This window comes from Triticum dicoccoides, chromosome 3B (assembly GCF_002162155.2).
Source record: "Triticum dicoccoides isolate Atlit2015 ecotype Zavitan chromosome 3B, WEW_v2.0, whole genome shotgun sequence".
In the NCBI taxonomy this organism is placed as follows: domain Eukaryota; kingdom Viridiplantae; phylum Streptophyta; class Magnoliopsida; order Poales; family Poaceae; genus Triticum; species Triticum dicoccoides.
This window is the reverse complement of record NC_041385.1, coordinates 758,962,679-758,970,383: the sequence shown is the minus strand read 5'-3', so window position 1 is coordinate 758,970,383 and position 7,705 is coordinate 758,962,679.

Here is a 7,705-nt window from a genome sequence, read left to right as displayed (position 1 = left end):
CCTCCTCTCCCCCTCGCGCGCACGTGCTCACACCGTGGCCTCCTCCTTGCGGCCCCTCCCGTGCTGTGCCCTTGCTTGCGGTGCGCGCCTCACCGGCCGTCACCGCTTGGCCGCTCGCGAGCTGCGCCTTGCCACAGCTCCCGACGTGCCTCCGCCCCCTACCGCCGGCCCCACTATTCCACTGCTATTGCCTTCCTCCGGCACCGGCGTTCTGCTCCTGTGCCGTGCCGGACGCCCGCGCTCACTACCACGCCACTTCTGCGCCGTCTCTGGCCGCAGCCCCCTCCACCGCCCTATCGCGCGACCCCCGCCGTCCTCTGCGGTAGTACACCACTCGACTGGCCTCGCTGGTGCCGTTACTGGCCGGCCTTGCCGCGGCCCCGGTCATCGCCTGACGTCGGCGCCCATCTGCCCCGCTCGGCCGTTGCCTGGTCGGGCGCCGTTAGCGCCTGCAAACCGTAACTGCTAACGCCCAGTGCCCGTTAGGCCTCTGGGCCACTGCCAAATGGGGCCCAGCCCCTGGAACGTTTTAAAAAAAAGAGAATAAAAAGAATAAAACAATGTTAGGATTAATTAATTAATTAATTAATGAGTTAATTAGTCCTGTTTAACTAATCTAATTAATATAAATTAGTCTAATCACTTAGTTAGTCTAATTAACCGGTTTAGTTAACCTGAGTCTATGACCAGTGGGACCCATGTGTCAGCTTGACCAGTCAACAATCAGAGTTGACCGCTGATGTCATGCTGACGTCATAAATGCAATTTTGAATTAAAATAATCTTTTAATTCTATAAAATTGATTAAACCTTTTAAAATTAATATTAAATAATCCGTAACTCGGATGAAAATATTTTGTACATGAAAGTTACTCAGAACGACGAGACGAATCCGGATACGCAACCCGTTCGTCTGCCACGCATCCCTAACCTATCGAACTCGCACCTTTTCCCCTTCGGCTCCTCTGCCCGAAAACACGAAACACCGGGGATACTTTCCCGGATGTTTCCCCCCTTCATCGGTATCACCTCATACCGCGTTAGGGCACGCCTAGCATCACACATTGCTTTGTCATGCATCGTTATGCATCTGTTTGCATTGTATTTATTGTTTCTTCCCCCTCTTCTTCCGCTAGACACCGAGACCGACGCCGCTGCTACCCAGTACGACTACGGTGTTGACGACCCCTCTCTCTTGCCAGAGCAACCAGGCAAGCCCCCCCTTTGATCACCAGATATTGCCTACTCTTCTCTATACTGCTTGCATTAGAGTAGTGTAGCATGTTACTGCTTTCGGTTAATCCTATTCTGATGCATAGCCTGTCATTGTTGCTACAGTTGTTCCCCTTACCTGCTATCCTACTGCTTAGTATAGGATGCTAGTGTTTCATTAGTGGCCCTACATTCTTGTCCGTCTGCCATGCTATACTATCGGGCCGTGATCACTAGGGAGATGATCACGGGTATATACTATATACTTTATACATGACACATGTGGTGACTAAAGTTGGGTCAGCTCGTTGAGTACCCGCAAGTGATTCTGATGAGGGGGCTGAAAGGGCAGGTGGCTCCATCCCGATAGAGGTGGGCCTGGGTTCTCGACGGCCCCCGGCTGTTACTTTGTGGCGGAGCGGCAGGGCAGGTTGAGACCACCTAGGAGAGAGGTGGGCCTGGCCCTGGTCGGCGTTCGCGGATACTTAACACGCTTAACGAGATCTTGGCATTTGATCTGAGTCTGGCCATTTGGTCTATACGCACTAACCAACTATGCGGGAACAGTTATGGGCACTCGGCGTAGTGGTATCAGCCGAAGCCTTCGTGACGTCAGCGACTGAGCGGCGCGCGCCGGATTGGAACGTAAGCCTGCTCTTGTATTAACGGGGCTAGTTCTGCTTCCAGCCGCGTACGCAACGTGCAGGTGTGCTAAGGGCGATGGGCCCAGACCCCTGTGCGCTTAGGTTTAGACCAGCGTGCTGACCTCTCTGTTGTGCCTAGGTGGGGCTGCGACGTGTTGATCTTCCGAGGCCGGGCATGACCCAGGAAAGTGTGTCCGGCCAAATGGGATCGAGCGTGTTGGGTTATGTGGTGCACCCCTGCAGGGAAGTTAATCTATTCGAATAGCCGTGATCTTCGGTAACAGGACGACTTGGAGTTGTACCTTGACCTTATGAAAACTAGAACCGGATACTTAATAAAACACACCCTTCCAAGTGCCAGATACAACCCGGTGATCGCTCTCTAACAGGGCGACGAGGAGGGGATCGTCGGGTAGGATTATGCTATGCGATGCTACTTGGAGGACTTCAGTCTACTCTCTTCTACATGCTGCAAGACAGAGGCTGCCAGAAGCGTAGTCTTCGACAGGATTAGTTATCCCCCTCTTATTCTGGCATTCTGCAGTTCAGTCCACTGATATGGCCCTTTACACATATACCCATGCATATATAGTGTAGCTCCTTGCTTGCAAGTACTTTGGATGAGTACTCACGGTTGCTTTTCTCCCTCTTTTCCCCCTTTCCCTTCTACCTGGTTGTCGCAACCAGATGCCGGAGCCCAGGAGCCAGACGCCACCGTCGGCGACGACTCTTATTACACTGGAGGTGCCTACTACTGCGTGCAGCCCGCTGACGACGACCAGGAGTAGTTTAGGAGGATCCCAGGCAGGAGGCATGCGCCTCTTTCGATCCGTATCCTAGTTTGTGCTAGCCTTCTTAAGGCAAACTTGTTTAACTTATGTCTGTACTCAGATATTGTTGCTTCCGCTGACTTGTCTATGATCGAGCACTTGTATTCGAGCCCTCGAGGCCCCTGGATTGTATTGTGATGCTTGTATGACTTATTTTTTTTAGAGTTGTGTTGTGATATCTTCCTGTGAGTCCCTGATCTTGATCGTACACGTTTGCGTGTATGATTAGTGTATGATTGAATCGGGGGCGTCACAAGTTGGTATCAGAGCCGACTGCCTGTAGGAATCCTCCTTCCACACTCCTTGGCCGAAGTTGAGTCTAGTCATTGCAAAACTTTTACTAACATGGCTGTGCGGCTTACGGGCCCACGTCGCCATTGGGTGGTAGTAGGATCTTTTATTCCTCAACCTTTACTCTGGGACTCTGAACTCTCTTCTATTCGGGTTAAATGAATTTTACTAAATCTAACATTAGGATCTCATTATCACTTTCACCCGGAGAGCCTCTTATTACTGATGATCATCTGCTGCACGTGAAGACCCTGAAGATACTCTACGCTATTAACCCGAGAACTTGTGTTCATCGCGTTTGCAATTCCCTTCCACCGTCAACCCTTATGGATAACTACTTGCAGTTGTTATTCTTACATTCATCCCCAGTTGGTCTTGTTATTACAAGATACCCCGAAACACTCGTCGTTGTTCCGATAATCCTTTGAGCTTACTGCCTTGCTGTTCTTTGTCACATGAATACGTAAACGGATAATTCCTCGCACTTGCCGAGTATCCCCTCATCCCTAGCCGTTCATGTGTTTCACAATAGTCTTGAAAATACCATTCGATCTTTCGAAAATCTTCGGCAGCCATTTGCTCTTGAAATTCTTGCTTGCTTTCATTATGGTTAATCCCATAAGTCTAGAAATCTTATTGGCATCCTTTGTCACTATCATTTTGTGTCCGTTGATTCTATATGTGTGCGAATGCATGCAATCATCAGTTGATCCTTATAAATTATATTTTCGGCTACTTTCGAGCATGAGCTGGATCTCGACCAATCAAATTGCCATCGATTGTACCCCTAAGCCTACTCAACTTATCCATCCTTGATCAGAGCGTTGCTTCTGATCCCTGGATTTGGAAATCATAATTCCTTTGCAATTGAGCTTTGAGTTAGACAGTTGTTTCTATAATCCGACCTCCTTGCATTCTTTCTTCCTCTGGTTGAGTACCGATGCTCACATCAGATCCCTTGCGGACCACCAGAACCTTTTGTCGGATTTTATCCGACAACGTCCTTCATATTCAATAAGCTTGTGAGCCTTTCCTCGGATACATAATGCCTTTGGTAAATTGTATCCTTTGCTTTCTCAAGCATACTCTACTATCGAGTTTGCGTTATTTATTCTCGAAATGTGTGGTATATACTCCTAAGATGCCCCGATGGGTTGAACCTATGCCTTCCTTAATCTGTGTGAACCCGAAAGATTTCACGGGTCATACTTATCTGGTATTGCACCAGGTAAAAACTTTTAACAACTAATGTCATTTTCAAAATACGAGAGGTGAATGAAAGGTTATGCGTTGAACAAGTGGGAGTCGACCTTGAACCCTGTGTTCATGCCCATGGACATGATGTATACCTGATCATGGAAGCTTCTCTTAAAATAATTATCCCCTTGTTATAAGATCATCTTGTATCTGTGGACGTGGTTCCGACCATGTTTCTCCTTGATTCCATTTCTCGTGCAAGTTTGATCACTTGTCTTCTGCAAAGCAATACCCTAGTCCAAACTCTACCTTGATCTGATGTCGAGTGTTACCCCCTGGTATCTCGAGATTATCATGGAACTGCATAACTTCTTATGAGTTCTTCATCAAGTTCTACATTCTCACTGATTCCAATTTTTCACGGTCTCCGAGTTGTTAAACACTCGAAGACACCGATAACTGAACCGAGTCTGCATTACGGCTCAACAACTCCTATTGATATTCTTTACTTACGAGTTTGTACCCGATCATGTCATTCCTAGCCTGATCGTGCTAAATCTTAACTGTGCTACCTGGTCCTTCTTCCCGGAACACACTTTTTGACGCTGAGCTAAGCTTACGTCGATCTTCCTTGTCATATATTATTGTCTTGAACAACAATACTTGATTCCGAGGTTGTGTCGTATCCGTGGTTCCAGTGGTCTTTTGCTTCACCATTCCTTTTGCTTGATGTCGTCGTTATTCAATGGCAGCCTCATGGAATCTTCCGACAAAGGTGTCGTGATCATCAACATTCTGAGCTCTTCCAAAATATCTATTGAATTCTTGATGGGGAATACCATCCTTGACCCTCGATGGTTTGTATTATCATCGGCAATGTTAATGCCCTCCCTCCAACACAAACTTGCTCATGTTTTGTGTATTACCTTGAGTTCCTTTCTACCCAGCTTGTGTCATGTTCTACCTTGGAATATTGCCATCTTTGATGTCAAGGATGTTGTGGGAATTTCACCAGTTCTTGAGAATTCTTGATTTAAGTGATACTTATCACCATCACCATTCTTTTCTTGGTCCCCTGTTGTTCCTAACAGTAATACCGACAAATGGACTAGTAATTTTAAAAACTTCTAGCAACCTTATTGCTTTGAAGTTAATGGTCGAAATTTCATTCTTAGACTGTTGATTATTGAATCACCATTCTAACATTGGTCGTGGAACCCAACCCATATTTCGGGTGCGCCTTTCAACCAATTTTAATTGTGTATGTTTTCCTCGAGCATACCTCATTATATCACTTGATGTGACAAATGTTATGTCCTTGTTCTCATAATTGTGCCAATCCATCTTTTTGGAAATCTCAATGAATGGTCGCTGAGTCCATCAGCCACCTCCTCATCCTCTCGTTAGTTTACTGATGAACTCTTGTTTTGGAACTCGCTTCCATAGTACAATTCCCGAGAATCTTACAATGTCATTCAACACTTTGTGTTGCACCTTTCTTCTCAAATATCCTGAGTCTGAGTTATCCTGACACCAATAAGATCCGAATCTCGGCCAGATATGATGGTTGGAACATATTTCCATGAGATATAACATTGGCCTTTATATGACCCGGTAAGGTGATGTCATGCCTAGCACACCTGGCCCGAGGCCCTATTGTTATAGAGTCCTTTTCAGCAAGGCTATCCATTCTTCCATGAGGAAATTGTAAGACTTTCCTACAAGTTGTTTCTGATGAATCCTTTGTGTTTCTAAAGTTTGATCTTCACCTGATGACCATGTCAATGCTATCTCGAAGCATGTCTATGGTACTCCGATTTTCAACAAGAACATTTGAAGCCTAATGCTAAATGTTCCTTGCTCAATTATCCAAACACCGTTGCATGGGTAATTTCATAAAATTTCTCTCCCCTTACCTAAAGGGTTTTCTACATTATATCATGTCATGGATATCATGCTCTACTTGTCCTTGGGAAGGATATACCCCTGAAATATGTGTTTAAACACATTTTCCTTTCCATTAATTTGTTTAACCTTCCTTGTGATCCATATGATCTAAGCAGTAATGTTCTTCTGCTTTTGTAAACACCTTGGGGTACAACCGGGTCAGTAAGACCATGTTGCATTTGTCGATAGCATTCCGGTAACCACCGATGGATGAGAACTTTGCCTATTGGTCCGCCTCGTTCAACGAGCAGGAAAATGGTTCTCTTCGTCCCTCGCCCTTGGTACCAACGATGCAGTCAACATAACTGACCGGCTACCCTCTGACATGCCTTGCTATCATGACCGTGCAAGATGCCACCGCCCTTCCTACTTAAACCCACATGGTGGGCCCATAACCCACAAGTTCCACATGATCGAAACCTGACTCTCCTGTACACACCCTGTTGTCAAAGTTATTCCTCGAGCTTGACTTCGTGTGTAATTCACGAGCCACATGCCTAGTAATCTGTTCTGGTATCAGACACAATACTTACTCTTGCCGCTTTGAACCCCTTTCTCACTCTGGTTCAGACTTCGAGCAACTATCTATCCGCTGGGAACCTCTTATTGTACCTTCGTACCTTACTCTCGTTGTATTTTTATATGTTCAACTCGAGAGATAATCTTGTGCTCATTCATGGGTTAACCCCAGATTGTTTTCCCTCATAAGCATTCTGTCGTAGCCGAGCTGCCCCTTACCTATTCGTAAGTACGTTGAAGATTCCGAAGAAAGGATGACGACTTGATCATGGTGACTTGAAGCAGAGAAATGAAGACAGCAACGAAAGGGATCAACCTCTTCGAAAGGGCAGCCAAGACCGAGAAGACTCGTTAGGTTTTCGATACCAACACTTTCCCCCCTTACTCCATCGCTTAAATTTCGGGACAAGATTTCTTGTAGTGGAGGAGAATTGTGACGCCCGGATAATTAAGCTACAGTAACCATCTACTAATGATGCCACGTCACCTCGATTACTGTTGCTAATCTCGCGTTAGTTCGAAACCGATTCAAATTCAAATTCAAAATCAAGCAAACAATAAAAGTTTTCAAATATTAAAACTAAAATGTTCGGGGTGAGCCAAATAATGCATAGGTAAGTATGGTGGAGAAACCACACTTTTAGAAAAGGTTTAATACTCTAAAAATATTTTAAAAGTAGCAAAACCCATTAGTTGAATTCCTTTTACAAAAATAAAATATTAAACTGTTTTATTTAGTTACCCAAACTTATGTGGCAGTAGCCTATTTACTAACACTAAATTTGGGACTACTTTTATAGCTTGCAAAACTAAAATAAAAGAGGAACTAAAGTAAGACAGAAAATAGAAAAGAAATAAAATAACTACAAAAAAAAGGGGCACCCCCTCGGCCCAACTGGGCCACGGCCCGACTGGTCGCGCACCCAGCCAGCCCAGCTCCCTCCCCCGGCCCGCCGAACCCCTACAACCCCCTAGGGCGACCGAACCCTAACCCCCCCATGTGCCCCACTCCCCTACTCCCCCACTCCCTCATCTCTCCCTCTCCCCCCGATCCAAATCGGATCGG